Source organism: Phascolarctos cinereus, unplaced genomic scaffold, assembly GCF_003287225.1.
Source record: "Phascolarctos cinereus isolate Bilbo 61053 unplaced genomic scaffold, phaCin_HiC Scaffold_2;HRSCAF=192, whole genome shotgun sequence".
NCBI lineage: Eukaryota > Metazoa > Chordata > Mammalia > Diprotodontia > Phascolarctidae > Phascolarctos > Phascolarctos cinereus.
This window is the reverse complement of record NW_027555625.1, coordinates 67,856,311-67,877,575: the sequence shown is the minus strand read 5'-3', so window position 1 is coordinate 67,877,575 and position 21,265 is coordinate 67,856,311.

Here is a 21,265-nt window from a genome sequence, read left to right as displayed (position 1 = left end):
TACTACTTTGGTCTTAGTTGGTATAGGGGAGAGGATAATGGAGTAAATTCATAACTTAGCTCAGTTCCTATACAATATTGGTGCCATCAAGTTCATATATTAAGACAGCTTCGTTGCTGGACTAGAATCCCAGACCCTTGGTTCTCTAGGCTCAATACCAGGCTGCAATATTTGGCCTAGATTCCTGGATTCCTAGATCCCTAATGCTCCTGCTTCTGACCAAGGTAAGAGACTCCACTTTCTGTATCTAAAACTGAGAAACAAATGAACTGGTCTAAGGACCCAGCACTTCTAGAACATAATTCTTTCATTAATCCCTCAGATCTGAATGTACTAGCTAATGATGATTTAGCACCTGTCAAAGATATCAAAAGTTCCAGCTATCTAGCCAAAGAAGAAAAGAAAACTTCCTTCCAAGCATTTGGTAGGACAATGACAATTACATTATGTCCAAATATTCACTAGTCCTCAAGATTCTCCTAGAAGCAGGGCTCTAATATCTTGCCCATGGATGATACCACCTTAGCAAACTCATGAGGTTTCTACACGCACCAGATCCCCATTAAATTAGTCATTAAATGAAAGGGCAGTCAAATATGAAGGGAACAAATCTCAACAAACGTTATACCCCAGTGAAGGCAAAATACGTCAGGATTATTTACCTTGACCTGTGATTAGGAAATTTTTTCTTCTATGGATTTTCATGGTCCTGTCTCCTGAAGATCTGTCAGAATCCAGTTCTTGCCTGCTATTCCTTAAATAATTCCAGAAATCTCTTGTTCTTATCTCATTCTGACTCCATAGATTATCTTTTGTCCAATGTCTCAGAAGCTACAATCTCCTCTTACCTCTTGTTGCTATATGCTCTGCTATATTTTTGGTTACTTTTCTGCTTTCCATATTGTGTCAACTTTATTGGTTCCTTTATACAGAGAACAACTACATCATATGTCATGTCAAATCATGAAATTTTGGCCTCAAGTAGTCCCCATACTTCAAAGCTTGCTTTCCTCAATAGAAGATCCTCGGCCCCTATCATCACGTAGCTTAGGGCAAGTGAATTTTGTTCACCTCTTTCCCAACTCAAGGCTCAGACAAGCCCTTCATATGATGGTAAGCATTTCCTACTTCATTCTAACCTACACTCAACTATAAAAGTGATTCACCTAAAATGCCAGTGTAACCATGGCATCCTGCAACTCATTAATTCCAGTAGTTCTGTATTACCCCCAGCAACAAACAGAATTTTCTTTGTTTGGTTTTTAAGCTCCTTTGTAACTTCTTCCTTTATACCTCATTCCACTTTATATAATCTACAATTTGATAGCTCTAGCCTCCACTCTATTCCTCATAGAAGTCTTTCTAACTCTTAACTCCATACATATTCTTTGGGTGATCCCTCATGTTTATATAGGTTTCATTTTTTTAAAATTTTATTTATTTCATTTTTAATTTATGGAATAAAACAAGAATTTCAATAATATAATAAAAAGATTGTACCTGAAACTGCAGATTTATTAAGTACAACTTGCCATTCCTTTTAAATTGCACAATAGTTATCATGTAAATTTTTTCTCCTTTATTTCATTCTTCCCCTCACCCTAAAGATGGCTACATCACATACATGCATACACACATACATACATACATACATATAATCATTCTATGCATATTTCTATTTATCTGTTCTCTCTCTAGATACAAACAGTGCCTTCCTTCAGATATAATTTTCAGTTATTTTGTGGTTCTCCTATAGAGTCTTCATGTTAAGTGTTCTTCATGGGACAATAATATTGATTATTTTTGAGTATCATATTCATGTCATAATTTGGTCAAGCATTTTTCAAACAATTAGGATGAAGTTCCTTACTCTGGCCTTCAAAGCTTTGTTCATTTTATGACACTTATATAATGTTCAATATCTCTTGTTCTTATAAATTTGTATTAATGATATTTATATTTGAGATGTTGGAGTTTTATCAGAGATATTTAGTACATTTCTGTTGTGTATATTTTTTCCAAGTATTCTTATTGCATTGTTTTTATTTTTGAAAAAATAATTTTAAGGTTTTTTTTCTTTTCCTTTTATACTTTATGTTGTGACTGATTAAAAATTCACATAATCACAGCTAGGTATCAAAATCGATCAAGTACCTGGCTTAGATAAAGGAAGACCTGATTTCATATCTTGCCTCACATGCTTACTAGATGTATGTTCTTGGGTAAGTCATTTAACTCCTGTGTATACATTTTTCTCATTTTTAAAAAGGAAGACAATAATAGCACCTAATTCCCAGAATTGTGAGAATCCAATGAATAACTAAGTTTAGTAAAGATCTTAGCAACATATCTGACATACAGTAATAGATAAATGCATAATACATGCTTGTATCCTTCCTTCCATGTTCTTTTTCCTATTAACCTATGACCTTTATTTGGATTTATTCATCTGTGATTCTATTAATTCAGCTATGTCTGGATTTACTTTTCTCTATATCTCCATAGCAGAATGCAAGCTTGATGAAACTATTATTTTTTTAATTGTTAGTGTAGTGCTTTTGAAATAGTAGACATGCAGTAAATGTTTTGTAAAATTTAATTTATATTATTAACCTCTTGTGCCTCCATATTATACACACACATACATCATTACACACATATTCCATGTGTGAATGCATGTATATGTATATTATTCACACACACACACAGAGTATGGTTATGAATAATTGGTAAGTTCAGAGCTATATTACTAAATATGTAAATTATTTTGAAGAGTATTTTAATTTTACTATATTGGCTTGGTCCAGTCATGGACATTGAACATCCAAATGTTTCAGTCTTTTTTTATCTCTTTGAAAAACAGGTACTTTGTGATGGTAATTATGTCATCCTTTGTGAGTCTTAGTAGGCTATTTCCTAGATATTTAATTAATATTGTTGCAGTTTTGTTTGTTTCTCCTAGGAAATTCTTTTTTTTTTCTGCAAGATTAAAAAAAATAATTTAATTAGTTTAGTACAGATGGAAGCTGTACTGACATTACATGACATTTCGTAAATTAAAACATTCCTTATTACTCAGGGGAAAAATAAAATACTTTCTTGATCATTTATTTCTTTAGCCTCTATGTTAGTTTTCCTCGAACATTTTTACTCTGGGTTTTTCTCTTTCTCTCATTAAAAAACAAGGCAAAAATCCTTTTATGGATGATTTTTAAAAATACTATGTCACTGTATCCTCTATTTGTATCTCTGCCTCTATTTACAAACACTCACAGACACATACATACTAAACACTCTTCACAACAAATAAAAACAATTAAGAAAAATAATGACCATGCCTGTCATGCTATGCCATATTTTGATTCTGTAACTACTAAGTTCTTTCCTAAAAGTAGAGTAATGTGTTTTGTTGCCTGTTTGGGTCCAAGGTTGGTCACTACAATTAATCTGAGTTCAGTTGATTTTTATCACCATTTACATTTATGTCATTCTAGTGAATAATGTGAATAGTGAATAATTACATATTATGTTTATTTCACTTTGCTTTAGGCCTTATAAATCTTTCCATATTTCCTGAAACACACACACACTCACATGTACATATATACATGTGTGCATTCATACATATGTATTTATCCTTTTTTATAGCATGATCATTTTGTATTATATGCTTTAGTCATAATCTGTTTACACCTCCACTGAATGAGGTCCCTCTCTGTTTTAAGGGGTTTTTTGGGGTTTTGCTCTTTAAAAGTATGATGGTATGTGGTGACTTTTTCTGCTTTTGAATATTTGGTGTTACTCCCCTTGTTATTTTTCCTGTCCCTGGTTTGGTTCTCTTATGTTCTTTGGTGTATCTATTGATGTATTCAGGTGATATAAGAGAACTGGGGTTAGTTATGGACACTTAAACATTTTACTAGAATTCTCTCTTAAACACATATATAAGCAAACACACACACACACATACACACATATACATGTACATTTTTTTCTTTAGTAGACTGAACATTTCTGATAATACAACTAAAATGTAAACAGATTGCGATATCTCACTGTGTTCAGTTTGTTGATCATGAACATGCATACACATATATAAAACAACAACAACAATGACCTTTGATTTCACAGCCTGAAAACTTTCTTCCTTCTCTGTTATTGAGTATATCAATATAATACACAATATTACTGCAGCCATAGTGATGACTATTTACAAACTGCCTAGCTTTCTGTCTCAAGGGATACAAAAACTACGGGTATGTATATTCACCAAAGGAATTGGCTTTTTATCACAGAGTGTGGCCTACCCAGAGGCAAAATTGAAAATTAATTCGTTATTGTTAGTGAAAGTCTCTAGATGATCCTATTTGGTGATGACAGTCATTTATTTTATTCAAGTATCATAAAACTATGGAATCTCTTTAACACAATGTGTGCCCACTCAAAAAAATAATCCACACATGTCAGATGAAATAGATAAGGAATTCTTATTGCCCAAACTACCCCGTGCATTTTCATTGGTAGTCCATTGACTTTGTCTGTCAGCAAATCTGTTTTAGAATTTAATAATATGAAGAAAGAATGTTGGATCACATTTTGGAAATTGTACCATGATTTTAAAAGTCCCCCCAAAAACACACAAAGATTTTTATACCTATATTCTTATATGATTTTTTATCATTGATCACCACAACCTCTGAAGAATTAAAGCTTCATGCAATTTAAAGAGCAATGGAGAAATTCAGTGTACATAATTAGAGAGATGAACATTACCATTAGAGATTTGCATCAATAAGTGTTATGAAATAAAACACTAAGAAACTTAGTTGGAAAATTAGCAAAATGGGGTCATATATGCTGACAGTATGCATAGATAAGGATGGCATGTTAAGAGACCCAGAGGATGTTCCCTAACACATCAGCCAGATACTCTGTTGAAGAACTATAGGAGTATATGCCCAAGAATTATGAAGAGATGATATTTATAGTTGGTATGCAACCAGGCATATTGGATGAGATCACACAATGGATGAAATACAACACTTACTGGCATTGAAGTCTCACATTTTTCTTATCACCCACTCCTGCACTAAAAGCCATTCTGTTGAGAGGAAGGTTATGTCTATAGAATACAAGATCTAGCAGGTTCTATTAATTAAAAAGACTTTGCCTTTATATTATGATTAACTATAGAGACTGCTATGTGAGAATGAGCTAACTAACTGTGGTGAAGTTTATCTTCATAGGATTAGTCAACAGAAGGTGAGTTGACTTGTCCACAGTAATTTGTCAAGCTAAATTAAGGCATTGAAGGATTTTGTATTGTATCAATGAAGAGTACACATATACACTAAATATGACACATCTGTTAAGTTTTGAAGTATTGTTGTTATTACTAGTCTGTTGTTATGCTGCATTTCACCTAGTACTTCAAACTCTGATAGGTTGGAGGCATAGTAGAACAAACCTTGAAGATCTAAGATTTTATCCAGCTTCAGATGCTTACTAGCTGCATGACACCGAGCCAGTCACTTAAGCTCTTTCAGATTCATTTTCCTCATTTTTAAAATAAGTATAATAAAGCACCTACCTCACAGTATTCTTTTTATGTTCTAATGAGATAATATATGTAAAATACTTGGAAACCTTAAAGCTATATCCATTTTTAGCTATTATTATTCAGTAAAATATTTAGGTTATCAAATCTAAAGGAAGTGAGATGATTGTGAACATTATTGTATAAAACACTGGTTTAATCTTAAAAGCACAGCATTGTCATTCATCTACAATGTTCTATGGCCCAAAATAAAATAGAACAACTAAACCACTATTGCTGGAAGAAACCAGAAATAGAGGGTACAAGTTGTGAATATATGTTCAGATTCTACCAAGCGTGTAAAGGAAAATATTAGTAATGATGAGGAAAGTATAATGCACAATCACTTCCAGCATTATCCTAGCAATTTCAAAATTATACTCATGGGGAAGAAAGTTGCTTTGGATAAACAAATTAAATAACTTATCTTTCTCTAAGGTAATTCAACAAACAAAGCATTAAAGATGTAAAGACAAAAATCCAACAGTCCCTACAATTAAGGCAAAATCAAATTATAGAATATTTGATCAATATGGACCTCAGAGAAAATCCAGTCCATCATTCTTCTTTTACAGCAAAAGAAATTGAGATTCTGAGAGGCAAAGTAAATTGCTTTATTTTCTTAGAGAAATTGCTAATTCCACTATACAAAATTAGACTGTAAAATCTTACTTTCCATTCATCAGTAGCATCCCATATTATATGTTATCAAATTCCTCTGTGATCTTCATTTCAAAGTTCTAACATACCATTTATTAAGATTACTTCCAATCCTATGTTCCAATGCCTCTTTCAGTTTTGACATTCTGTGGCTTTGAATCTGTGAAAACAATGAATTTCAAGGTGAAAAATCCAGTCATTTTTGTTCTTAGCATGTAATGTCAAAGTAACAAGCAATTCAGTCCAAAAGGCCGAAAATTTTTCAAAAGTTGAGTGGCCTCACATATATACTAGTCAGTCATTTTAAATGCCAATGAATGTGCTGGTACCTCATAGATATAACTCCCAGACCTATTATATGCCTGAGAGATTCTGATTTCCCTTAACTTGGTTCTGGTACCTCTTAGCTCACATGGTATATCTATTATTTACCTTAAACTCAAGAACCCCTTTCTCCCACATATTAATTGAAACCTATTTAATACCTACAAAGTATTTCAACAAAATGCTAAAAGAGTTTGGGTGAATGAAAATGTATTTTCAATGTCAACTTGTACTTCACTCATCCTGTGCTGGGGCAAGCTTTTGTAACTACCCATTCTTCTCATAAAACATGACTATATTGGTGACACCTCACCTTTAACCATGTACAATGCAAAAGAATATATAGGTCCATGGATATGATGTTAAATCATTAAAATTTCTTAGCTTTCTTTGAACATGTGCCTATGTTACTCAGAGACTAGCAAATTAGGATCCAAAAGTACAGATGCTATACAGTTTGGAAGACTGAGAACCAGGGATGTAGAATAAAAAAATGAGAGAGAGAGACAGAGAGAGAGAGAGAGAGAGAGAGAGAGAGAGAGAGAGAGAGAGAGAGAGAGAGAGAGAGAGAGAAATGTGTAAACTGGAAGACATCTTAGAGAAGAGAATCAAAGAGCTAGAAGGTACTTTTGAGGTCAATTATACCAAGATCTTCATTTTATAGATGAACATTTAAAAGCCCAAGTGTGCAGGGGACTTGCCTATATTAATATACCTAGCAAATGAATTGAGGCTTAAATTCAGGACTTTATGATAAAAAGTCAGATATTCCTTTCTCTATAAACTGGGTCTGGGCAGACCTGGATTAATTATTAATTATAAATTTGGTTAGCTGGGGTCAAGTTTGTGAACTCTTTAATAAAATGTTTCTCGGATAAACTGAGTCATTCAATGTACAATGTATGAGGAAACCAAGACCAAATTTATATATGTATGTATGTATGTGCATATATATATATATATACACACACACACACACACACACACACACACACACACACACACACACATACACACACACATACGTATAATTTTTTCTTTAGCTCATATGACTAGAAAATAACAGATATAGAATTCAAACATCATTCCTTGGACTTAAATTTAGTGTCATCCACTACACAATGATGAGAAAATTCAGCAAGTTCAAGTGTGAAAAAAATAAAAGAAAATGTAACTTTGAGCAACCTGAGTCAAGATCTCAGAGTCAAAAAATGAGCTTTTCAGGGTTTATCACCTCCAAACCACATTTTCTGGATTCAGGGTAACATCATTTTGAGACTTGATGAGGCATTTCCTGACACTATGAGATAGGTAGAAATATTTTGATTCTTACTCTTTTATAGATAAGAAAATAAGGCAGTCATTTGTAGAGGATCATATAACTAATAAGAGCTAGAAAATCAGGGTTTGAGCCCAAGACTCTGAAGACAAACCTAGTTTTCTTTCCATTGTCCTGCACAGAATAATAATCCATCTCCCAGGTTCAGTTTCTTCATGGAGACAATGGGGAAGTGGTCCTAGATGATTCCTAAGTCCTCATCTTATCCTATAATAATACTACATAAGAGGCTGTGAATTTTATTGATTACTATGGAGTTTTTTTCATACCGATGTATTCATTGGACACATGTCACTTAATCCTGTTTGCCTTAAATTCTTCATCTGTTCAATTAGCTGAAGAAGGAAATGACAAATCACTTGAGTGTCTTTAACAAGAAAACCCCACATGGGGTCACAAAGAGTCAAGACACAACTGAAGTACTAAACAACACACACACACACACACACACACACACGCAAGCACACACAAATCATTTACTGTAATTACAACATTTGTGCTTACATATTCATACTCCTACCACTTGCTTGATTTCCAAGAGTTTCAGAAGAAATATTTTAGGATTACTTCTGTGTTTCTCATCAGAAGACCTGCCTTCAAGTTCCAACTCAAATTGTTAGACTTTGAACAAATAACTATGTCTCCATAAATATCTTGGAGGAGGGGGGTGGAGAAAACACCACTAAAACCTTTGTCTTTCTTGTTTGTTTGTTTAAGTTTTTCTGCAAGTATTCCTGAGATATTTCACCAGGTACAAGGGAAGTTCATTGCAATCTATGGGAATTCAACACAATTATTTTTTCTTTTTTTTAAATTTTTATTGAGTGTTCTTTATTATTAATTTTGCCAGAGGATATATATGCGCACAAGGATTTGAGGTACACAGAGAGAGATTTACACACACATATATGTATGTTTATTTTTTGTTTGTTTTTGTTTCCTGCTTCCCAAAGAGTCACTAAAAGTCACTGGGAAACTGCATACAGTCTGAAGTAATTTGTAGGTATTAAATATTTTTGTTATAATCAACTTCTTTTATTCCTTTATTAGAAACTGAATGTTGGAGTAGAAATGGTACTACATTTGGCATCAGAATGCCAGAGTTCAAATACAGGCTTTGTCATTTACCATCTGAGTGACATTGGAAAAGTCACATAGTATCCCCAAGCTTAATAGCTAGAAAGGTCCTGTTCTGTATCATTAAAATATTTACATAAAATGTGTATCCTTTGGATTTATTTTAAACTAAAGATATATTTTCCCTTTTCTCTCTTTATTTCTAGTCTGCAGCACTTTTGTTTTTATTGTTAACACTTAATATGGGCTTAAACAATGAAAAATTATAAATTGTTGAAATATGGAATTCTTGTACACAATCCACATGCCATGCACAAAAATGTTTCAGTTTCATCTGATAGCATGTTCACTGATTGGATACTTATAATGAAGGGACATACTGATATACTTGACTCCAGGCAACACCTGAAATGAGTTTGTTTAGATCTTTCTAAGGGAAGTTTATAGCAATGTGTAATTTATAAATGAAGAGAAATCTCCTGCCAAGAATTAGGCAGTTAGCCAAAGAAGTTAGCATTTCAAATGAAGAAAATGAATTAACCATAGATGCCTGAGAAGTGCTACATTGTGCTTTATCGGACAGAGGAAAAAAAAAACACAGAAATGTTGGATTTAGCACTGCATGTTGGCTTCACATCTGCCCTCCTTTTTTGGACCAAATTGCAATGAGATGAAACAGTATATTGTATGTAGTATATAGATTGCTGACCTTGAGCTTACCTTGTGGTGGTAAATGTTTAATAATCAACTGTCTAAAGCAAGACAGACTTTGAAGTTTAATCTATATTGTTAACATTTTTTTCCATCACTTTTAAAGTCTAGATGATCATCAAAACAATAAATCAACCCCAGATATGTAATATGCTAATTTCCAAGTGTAAATATTCTCAATGAAAATTTAACAAATCAGCTCTCTAGGAACCACATCAGCTGGCTCCTGTAACTCTCCTGCCTGGAAGCTAATATGGTCTGGGTTCTAGCTCTGCCTCCTACACTTACCTGCTGTTTGACCCTGGATAGGTCACTTAAATTCTTAATCCTCTAAACACCTATCTAAGATTGTAAGTTATCATACAAATGAAGATCCAGTCTTCATTCCCCTTTCAAACAAGTTCAACTTTTAAATTGCACATGGTGATCCTATTCATCTTGGATAAAAACAACACATCACTTGTCCAAAGCATTTAAAAATTAATGCTTTCCTTTACAATAGCTCTATGAGATAAGTAGCAATTTCATGTTATTCTCACTTTGTAGAGGTAGAGGATGACTCAGGGAGGTAAAGACACTTACAGACAACACTTACCATATGTAAAAAGTAAATTCAAGACTTTAAAATTTGACTCCAAATCTAGGACTCTTTTTTCCCAAAGCACCATTTTGTCTTTGATATCAAGAACATCACTTTATTATGCTCATAATCCTTATCATCATAATGATCATAATTTATTAGATTACCCTTTTAAATTAGCTTTTTTTTTTTTACAAGGAATGGTCCTTCCTTTTACTCAAACTGTTTTTTTCCCTTAAATTCAATTCAGTTCACCAAAAATATATTGCCTACATAATTTGGGGCAAATATTTTGACAGTTGTTGGGGATACAATGACAAAAAAAATCACAATACCTGTCAGCAATAATTTTAAAATTTATTGGGGGTGAATGGCATTCATAACTGGAGATCACATAAATTCATCCAGTATATAGTTGGAAATGTGAAACTCATGTTCAAGAGAGAGATGGTAGACAGATTTGGAATTGTTTTTCTGAAGAAATGATAATGGAATGAGTTTCAGGATAATGAGATCAGCAATATTCAGAATAAAGGAAAAATACAATTTCTTGGGGAGAGAGGACAGATCCTAAGGAAAGCAGAGGATGCTACCACAACAAAGGAGAATGAAGAGAGACCAGAAAAAATAAGGAAATAACCAGAAGAGAATTATATCATGGACGCCAACAAAGTAAAGAATATCAAGAAAGAGGATTTGGCCAATAGAATCAAAAACAGAGAGATTAAGGATTTTGAAAAAGGGTCATTGAGTTTATCAAATAAAATAAATAATTGAAAGAAAGTATCCTCTACAGTGGTGAAGTCAAACAGTTGAGGACTGATGGCCAGTGAGAAAATAGAGGCAGCAAGTGTAGATATTTTTAAAAAATAGTATTTCCCCCCAAGTACATGTAAAAAAACCCTTTTTTTACATTTGTTTTAAAAACTTCGAGTTCCAAATTCTCTCTTTTCCTTCCTCATTCTGTTTTATTGAGAAGTCAAGTAATTCTATATAGCTTATATGTGTGTAGTAATGCAAAACATTTCCATAATAGCAATGTTGTGAAAGAAAACCTAGACAAACACAAAACAAGAAACCTGAGGAAATATTGGGAAAGTTTAAAAAAAAAGTATGCTACAATATGTATTCAGACAACATTAGTTCTGTCTCTGGGAGTGCTTAGCATTTTTCATCATAAGTTCTTCAGAGTTGTCTTGGATCATTGCATTGCTGAAAATAGCTAAGTCATTCACAGCTGATCATCTTACAATACTGTGATTACTTTGTACATGACACATTTCACTTTGCATCAGCTCATGTAAGTCTTTCCAGGTTTTTCTGAGAGAATCCTGCTAATCATTTCTTATAGAACAATAGTATTCCCCCATAATTACATAACATCATTTGTTTGACCATTCCCCAGTTGATAAATATCATCTCAATTTCCAATTCTTTATCACCAGAAAACAGATTCTATAGATATTTTTGCACATATACCTCTTTTACTTTTTTTAAATCTCTGTTAGGATACAGATCAAATGGTCATATTCTTAAGTCAGAGGATATGTATTGTTTTATAGGCCTTTGGGCATAGTTCCAAATTGCTCTAATGGTTGGTTGAATCACTTCGTCACACCACCAACAACGCATTAATGTCTCATTTTTCTCACATACCCTCCAACACTTGTCATTTTTATTTTATATCCTATCAGCTAATCTAATAGGTATGAGGAAATAACTCAGAATTGTTTTAATTTGCATTTCTCCAAACAATAGTGAGTTAGAGCATTTTTCCCATGGCTATAGTTAGCTTTGACTACTTTTCTGAAAATTGTTCGTATCTTTCGATCATTTATCAACTGGGGAATAGCTCTTATTTTATTTTTTATAAATTTGACTCTGTTCTCTGTAAGTTTGAGAAATGAGTACTTTAGCAGAGAAACTTCCATCAACTTTTTTCAGAGTTACTTTTGTTAACTGTATTTATCTCAATTCCCCCCCCTTTATTCTACTCTCTCTTTTCACCTTTACTCTTCTCACAAGTGTTTTGCTCCTGATGACCCCTTCCCCCAATCTTCCCTCCTTTGTATCACACACCACCTTTTTATTATGCTTTTTTGCTGCCTACTCATATACTTTGACCATTTACCAACTGGGAAATGACTTGTATTCTTATAAATTTAACTTACTTCTCTACATATTGTAGAAATGGGGCCCTTAAATACAACACCCATTCCTATTAAAAATTCTAGAAAGCATAGGCATAAATGGAGTCTTCCTTAAAATAATGAATAGCATATATCTAAAACCTTCAGCAAGCATTATATGTAAAGGGGACAGGCTAGAAGTATTTCCAATAAGATGGGGGGTGAAACAAGAATGTCCATTATCACCACTGTTATTCAATATTGTACTGGAAATGTTAGCTTTAGCAATAAGAGAAGAAAAAGAAATTGAAGGCATTAGAATAGGCAAAGAAGAAACAAAGCTATCACTCTTTGCAGATGATATGATGATATACTTACACAATCCCAGAGAATCAAGGAAAAAAAATCTACGGAAAATAATAAGCAACTTTAGCAAGTTGCAGGCTATAAATAAACACACATAAATCATTAGCATTTCTATATATTACCAACAAAGCCCAACAGCAAGAGATAGAAAGAGTAATCCCATTTAAACTTATTGCAGACATTATAAAATATTTAGGAGTCTACCTCCTGAAACAAACCCAGTAACTCTAGGAACAGAATTACAAAACACCTTTCACACAAATGAAATCAGATCTAAATAATTGGAAAAACATCAGTTGCTCATGGGTAAGCCAAGCTAACATAATAAAAATCATAATCTTACCTAAGCTAACTTACTTATTCAGTGCCATACCAATCAATCTACCAAAAATTTATTTTATACAGATAGAAAAAATAATAACAAGATTCATTTGGAAAAACCAGAAGTCCAGAATATCAAAGGAACTAATGAAAAGAAATTCAAGGGAAGGTGGCTTAGCAATTCCAGAACTTGAATTGTATTATAAAGCAGCAGTCATCAAAACTGCTTGATACTGGCTAAGAAACAGGGAGGTGGATCAGTAGAATAGGTTCAATATGCTAGACACAGTAATCAATGACTATAGTAATCTATTATTTGATAAACCCAAAGACCCCAGCTTCTGGGATAAGAATCAACTCTTTGAAAAAAACCTGCTGGGAAAACTGGAAAAGAGTATGGCAGAAACTAGGCATAGACCCAAATCTCGCACCATATACCAAAATAAAGTCAAAATGGGTTCATGACTTAGATATAAAGACTGATACCATAAGTAAGGAATAGTTTACCTATCAGATCTGTGGAGATCAGAAGAATTAATGACCAAACAGGACATAGAGAACATTATGAAAAGCAAAATAGATAATTTTGATTATATTAAACTGAAAAATTTTTGCGCAAAGCCAATGCAGCGAAGATTAGAAGGAAGGTAGAAAATTGGGAAAGAATTTTTATAAAAAGTCTTTCTGATAAAGGACTCATTTCTAAAATATATAGAGAATTAAGACAAATTTATAAGAACACAAGCCATTCTCCAATTCATAAATGGTCAAAGAATGTGAACAGACAGTTCTCAGATGGAGAAATTAAAATCATATATAGTCATATGAAAAAATTCTCCAAATTTATATTGATTAGAGAAATGCAAATCAAAACAACTCTGAGGTACCACATCACACCTAGCAGACTGGCCAACATGACAAAACAGGAAAATGATAAGTGTTGGAGAAGATGTGGGAAAATTAGAACACTAATTCATTGTTGGTGGAGTTGTGAAATGATCCAACCATTTTGGAGAACAATTTGGAACTATGCCCAAAAGGGCTACCAAAATGTGCATACCCTTTGATCCAGCAATGGCACTTCTAGGGCTATATCCCAATGAGATCAAACAAATGGGAAAAGGACCCACATGTACAGAAATATTCATAGCAGTTCTTTTAGTGGTGTCAAGGAATTTGAAATTGAGAGGATGCCCATCAATTGCGGAATGGCTGAGCAAGTTGTGGTATATGAATGTAATGGAATACTATTGTGCTATAAGAAATGATGAACAGGCTGACTTCAGAAAAACCTGGAAAGACTCATATGGTTTGATGCTGAGTGAAGTGAGCAGAACCAAGAGGACTTTGTAAACAATAACAGCCACATTATGTGATGACTAGCATTGCTAAACTGAACTCTTCTCAGCATTACAAGGATCTAAGACATCTCCAGAGGCCTCAGGATGGAAAATGCTGTCCACATCCAAAGAAAGAACTATGGAAGTTGAATCACTATCACTTATTTTTACCTTCTGTTGAGTTTTGTTTCATCTTTCTGATGGTTCCTACTATTGGTTTTAATTTTTACTTACTTCACTAATGTGAAAATATGTTTAATAGGAATGTAAATATAAAGACTATATCAGATTGTGTGCCATATTGGGGAGGGTTGGGAGGAGAAAGGGGGAAAAATTTTCAACTCAAACGCATATGGAAGTGATTGTTGATAAATTAAAATAAATTAATAAAGTTAAAAAAAAGAAATGGGCCTTTATCAGAGACACTGGTTGTAAAAATTATTTTTCAACTTTCTACTTTCCTTCTAATCTTGGTTGCATTGGCTTTGTTTGTGCAAAATCTTTTCAATTTAATGAAATCAAAATTATCCATTTTGCATTTTGTGATGTTCTCTATCTCCTGTTTTGTCATAAATTCTTCTGTTTTCCATAAGTCTGATAGGTAGACTCTTCCTTGCTCTCCCCCTTTGCTTACAGTATCAGCCTTTATATCTAAATCACGAACCATTTTGATGTTAATTTTGGATATGGTGTGAGATTTTGGTCTATACTTAGTTTCTGCCATACTCTTTTCCAGTTTTTCCCAGCAGTTTTTTTTCAAATGATGAGTTATTATCCCAGAAGCTGGAGTCTTTTGGTTTATCAAATAGCAGATTACTGTAGTCATTAACTACTGTGTCTCACATAACTAATCTATTCCACTGATCCACCACTCTGTTTCTTAGCCAGTACCAAGAAATTTTGATGATTACTGCTTTGTAATACAATTTAAGGTCTGGATTGGCTACTGTTTCTTTTCATTACTTCCCTTGATATCCTGGACCTTTTGTTATTCCAAATGAATCTTGTTATTATTTTTTTCTAGCTCTATAAAATAATTTTTGCTAGTTTGATTGCTATGGCACTAAATAAGTAAATTAGCTTAGATAGAATTGTCATTTTATGACATTAGCTCAGCCTAACCTTGAGCAACTGATGATTTTCCAGTTCTTTAGATCTGACTGTATTTGTGTGAAAACTGTTTTGTAATTGTGTTCATACAGTTCCTGAGTTTGTTTTGGAAGGTAGACTCCTAAATATTTTATAATGTCTACAGTAAATTTAAATGGAATTTCTCTTTCTATCTCTTGCTGTTTGGCTTTATTGGTAATACATAGAAATGCCAATGATTTATTTTATAGCCTGCAACTTTGCTAAAGTTGTTTATTATTTCCAGTAGTTTTTCACTTGATTCTCTAGGATTCTCTAAGTATATCATCATGTCATCTGCAGAGTGATAGCTTTGTTTCTTCTTTGCCTATTCTAATACCTTCAGTTTCTTTTTCTTCCCTTATTGCTAAAGCTAACACGTCCAATATGATTTTTAACAACAGTGGTGATAATGGACATCCTTGTTTCACCTCCCATCTTATTGGAAATGCTTCTAGCCTGTCCCCTTTACATATGACGCTTGCTGAAGGCTTTAGGTAGATGTCACTTATCATTTTAAGGAAGACTCCTTTTATTCCTATTCTCTCTAGTGTTTTTAATAGGAATGGGTGTTATATTTTATTAAAAGCTTTTTCTGAATCTATTGAGATGATCATGTGGTTTCTGTTAGTTTTGTTATTCATATGATCAATTATGCTGATAGTTTTCATAATATTGAACCAGCCCTGCATTCCTGGTATAAATGCTACCTGGCCATAGTGTATTATTCTTCTGATAAGTTGCTGTAATGTATTTGCTGATATTTTATTTAAAATTTTTGCATCTATATTCAATAGGCAAATTTGTCTTTAATTTTCTTTCTGTTTTGACTCTTCCTGGTTTAGACATCAGCATCATATTTGTACCATAAAAAAAATTTGGTAAGACTCCTTCTTCACCTATTTTTCCCAGAGAGTCTATATAGTATTGGAATTAATTGTTCTTTAAATGTTTCATAGAATTTGCTTGTAAATCCATCTGCTTCTGGAGATTTTTTTCCTAGGGAGTTCATCAATGGCTTGTTCAATTTCTTTTTCTCAGATGGATTTTTTAAAGTATTTTATTTCCTCTTCTGTTAATCTTGGCAATTTATATTTTTATAAATATGTGTCTATTTCACTAAGATTGCCAAATTTATTGGCATATAGTTGGGCAAAATAATTCATAATTATTGTTTTAATTTCCTCTTCCTTGGTGGTGGATTCATTCCTTTCATTTTTGATACTGGTAATATGTTTTTTTTTCTTTCTTTTTCTTAAATTAAATTAAGAAAAGGTTTATCTATTTTATCTTTTTTTCATAAAGCCAGCTCTTATTTTTATTTATTTGTTCAATAGTTTTCTTAATTTCAATTTTATTAATTTCTCCTTTGGTTTTCAGTATTTCTAACTTAATGTTTAATTGAAGATTTTTAATTTGTTCTTTTTCTAGTTTTTTTTTTAGATGAATGCCCAATTCACTGATCTCCTCTTTCTCTATTTTATTCATGTAAGCATTTAGAGATATAAAACTTCCCCTAAGAACTGACTTCGCTGCATCCTTTAAGTTTTGGTATGTTGCCTCATTCTTGTCATTCTCTTGAATGAAGTTTATTTATTGCTTCTATGATTTGTCGTTTGACCCATTCATTTTTTTAGGATTAGATTATTTAGTTTCTAATTATTTTTAATCTATCTTTTCATGGCCCTTTATTACATATAATTTTTATTTCATCATGATCGGAAAAGGATGCATTTAATATTTCCTACCTTTCTGAATTGGATTGTGAGGTTTTTATGCCTTAGTACATGGTAATTTTTTTTGTGTATGTTCCATGCACCGCTGAGGGAAAAAAAGTGTATTCCTTTGTATCTGCTTCGATTTTCTCCAAAGGTCTACCATACCCAACTTTTCTAATATTCTATTCACTTCATTAACTTCTTTCTTGGTTATTTTTTGGTTAGATTTATCCAATTCAGAGACAGGGAGGTTGAGGTCCCCCACTAGTATACTTTTGCTGTTTATTTCTTCCTGTAATTTCCTGAATTTCCCATCTAAGAATCTGGATGCTATAACATTACCCAAATGTTATAGCATCCAGATTCTTAGATGGGAAGTTCAGTTTATGTTTAGTAATGATATTACTTCATTGTCTATGGTGCCTTTTAGCAGGATGTAGTTCCTTATCTCTTTTGATAAGATCTATTTTTGCTTTTGCCTTGCCTAAGATCAAGATTGCTATCCTTGTTTTGTTGTTGTTGTTGTTTTACTTCAGCTGATGCATAATATATTCTACTACAGGCTTTTACCTTTACCAAGTGTGTGTCGCTCTGTTTCAAATGTGTTTCCTATAAACTATATGCTGTAGGATTATGGCTTTTAATTTAAAAAAATTCTAACTCTTAAGTACTTTTTTCTTCAGTTATCTTTTGTACTTTTTCTTTTTGGCAATTCTAATTTTTAAGGACTTTTTTTCACTGAATTTTATGCCTCTTTTTCCATTTGGCAAATTATGTTTTTGAGGCATTCTTCTTCTCATTGGCTTTTTGATCATTTGTCCTAGTTTGTTTTTTAAGTTATTTCTGCATTTTTTGTGTCTCTTTTATGAAGCTGTTGCCTTGTTTTTCATGATTTTATTACATCACTCTCATTTATCTTCCCAACATTTCCTCTTCCTCTCTTACTTGATTTTCAATGCCCTTTCTGAGCTCTTCCATATTTTGAGATGAATTTGTATTTTTCTTGGAGGCTTTGGTTGTAGGATCTTTGATTTTGTCATCTTCTGTGTGCTTTGATATTCCTTGTCATGATAGTAAATTTGTATGGTCAGAATATTTTTCTGTTCTTTATTCATTTTCCTAGCCTACTATTTGACTTTTAACTCTTTGTTAAAGTAGGGTTCTGCTTCCAGGGTGGTCAGTGCACTGTCCCAAGACTCAAGGGTTTTGTGTAGTTGTTTTCAGAGATGCTTATAGGGGCCTGTAAGTTTTCAGTTTTTCCAAGATGACATGATGTAAGGAAGCCTGTGATCTCTTCTGTTAGTGACCCCAAGCATTCTTTTCTGCCCTGGGACTGTGAGAAGAGTCCCTGCTCACTGTGACAGCAAACTCTGGTGTGCTAGTGCTCCTCCTCACCCTGATACTGTGACTTAGAACTGTGACCCAGATTTGAGCATGGGTGAAGAAACAGAGTCCTGCATCAGTGCTAGCAAAGAAACACTTGTAATCTCCTTCTGACCAGTTGTTTGACTTAATATCTGTGCTCTGAGAACTCTGGAAGCAGCTACTACTACTTTGGTCACTCATAAATCCTGCTCCTCATTTGCCTGAGCAGGGGCTAAACCAGCTTTGCCTATGTTGAACTGTGCTCCACTCTAACTCAGTTGTGACAGATCTTTTCTGCTTACACTCTAAGTTGTCTTTGGTGTCTATAAGCTGAGAATTCTAGAAAATTCCACTGTTGCCAGTTATTCAGTTACCCTAAGGCCTGCTCCTGGTTTGCCCAGTCAGGGGCTGTGCTGACATGGCGTGCACTGGACTATACTCCTCTTACCCTGGTAGAACAGACCTTTCTTTCTGATCTTCTTAGTTGTCTTAGACTGGAAAATTGTCTCCATCATTTGTGGGCTCTGCTGTTCTAGAATTTGTTTAGAGACATTATTTAAAGGTATTTGGAGAGGTTTGGGGGAGAGCTCAGGTGCATCCCTGTCTTTACTCCACCAGCTTGGGTCTGCCTCCCCTAGAATCTTCTTAATAGCAGTGAAGCAGTAAAAGATGAGAAAGGTATAGGATAATAGCTTGAGGATATGCCAAGGTTTTACTTTTAAAAAATTATTTTAAGATGAAGATGATTTGAATTCTTATAGGTGGCAGGAATGGAGTCACTGGAAAAGCAGGGAAAAATGGCAAGAGGAAGAAAGAGTATATGTCTACCTCACTGACAAATTCCTAGGGCAGATGGCAAATAACATCACTGATAAAGATAGACATACTATTCTTGGTCAGAAGAAGAGATCACTTATTATCCTCTTAGGCAAGAGAAAGGGACCAGAAGATTTACAAAAAATGTTCTGAGGTGAGGAAGAGGAGAAATAAAGAAAAAAAAGAACTTATGGATGTTCTCTATGTTTTTGTTTGTTTGTATTTAAGAGGAAAATTTACCTGGGTTATGAAGTTGGAACTTGGAGGGGAGAATATGTCAAGCATATGTCCTGAGGAATAAAATATTGTCAATTTGAAATGAATGGGAAAAGAATTATTATGGAATGATGATGACACAATTGAGTTCAGATAACATTAATCTATAATGGACCACACCACTGGGTTCATTGATTTCATACATTCTTTTAGCTTAGAAGTAGGAGCATTGAATAGATCATTGTGAGGCTGGAGGGGGTAGTAAGAGAAGGTGGGGATCCAGTTCTGAAGACTGGAATCATATTATTGTTGAAATTTCAAAGATATAAACAATTCAAATGTAGAATTAAGTCTCTCCTAGGTCAAATACATGACATTATGATCGTTTCTTCTTCACAAAATTTGTAATGATGGATCCTACCCATAGAAATATCTTGGTTTCTTTAAGATTACACATCCAGGCATTTATTTGAATTTTGGAGCATCTCTATATCACACCATCTCATCAGGCCTTCACTTCCACTTCCACCCTATGAAACATTGAATCTATCCCTGGAACCACCTTGGGTTCTCATAGGAGTATCTATCCCTCCCCTTGCTACCTCATATTGTGTAATGTCTTCCCCTGTTTGTAATTTAGCTTTCTGTGGGCAGGGCCTTTCTTGTTTACTAGTATTTGAAATTCCAGTGCTTAGCATAGTTCCTGGCACAGAGTAATTATTTAATATATCTAATTATCTATATGATCTGTATGCTATGTTGTAAATCCTATGGAAGCCCACAAAATAGCTCATTCTATTTCCATGGTATACTTTCTGACAAATAAATTTTGCCCTCGAAACTCAGGGTGAGCCCAGGATAATGAAGCAGAAGCCTCGTTAATGTCCCCATTACAGATACAAATTTGCATCACTCCAATAGAGGAAAAAACATGTTTTCTAATGTTTCCTTTTAAATGAAGACAAGGTACAAATGTGGTAGATACAAGATTCTTAAAATGAAGAGGTTTGTACAGGGTAATTATTTTTGTGTTTTATTTAAATTTTATTAATTTATATTAATTTATCAACAATCACTTCCATATGCTTTTGAGTTGAAAATTTTCCTCCCCCTTCTTCCACCCCACCTTCCCCAAGACGGTGCACAATCTGATATAGGCTTTACATTTACATATTCATTAAACATATTTTCACATTAGTGAAGTTGTAAGTAAAAATTAAAACCAATAGGAGGAACCATCAGAAAGATGAAACAAAAGTTAACAGAAGGTAAAAATAAGTGATAGCGATTCAACTTCCATAGTTGTTTCTTTGGATGTGGACAGCATTTTCCATCCTGAGGCCACTGAAGATGTCTTAGATCCTTGTAATGCTGAGAAGAGTTCATTTTAACAATCTTAGTCATTGCATAATGTGGCTGTTATTGTGTACAAAGTCCTCTTGGTTCTGCTCACTTCACTCATCTTCAGACCATATGAGTCTTTCCAGGTTTTTCTCAAGTCAGCCTGTTCATCATTTCTTATAGCACAATAGTATTCCATTACATTCATATACCACAACTTGCTCAGCCATTCCCCAAT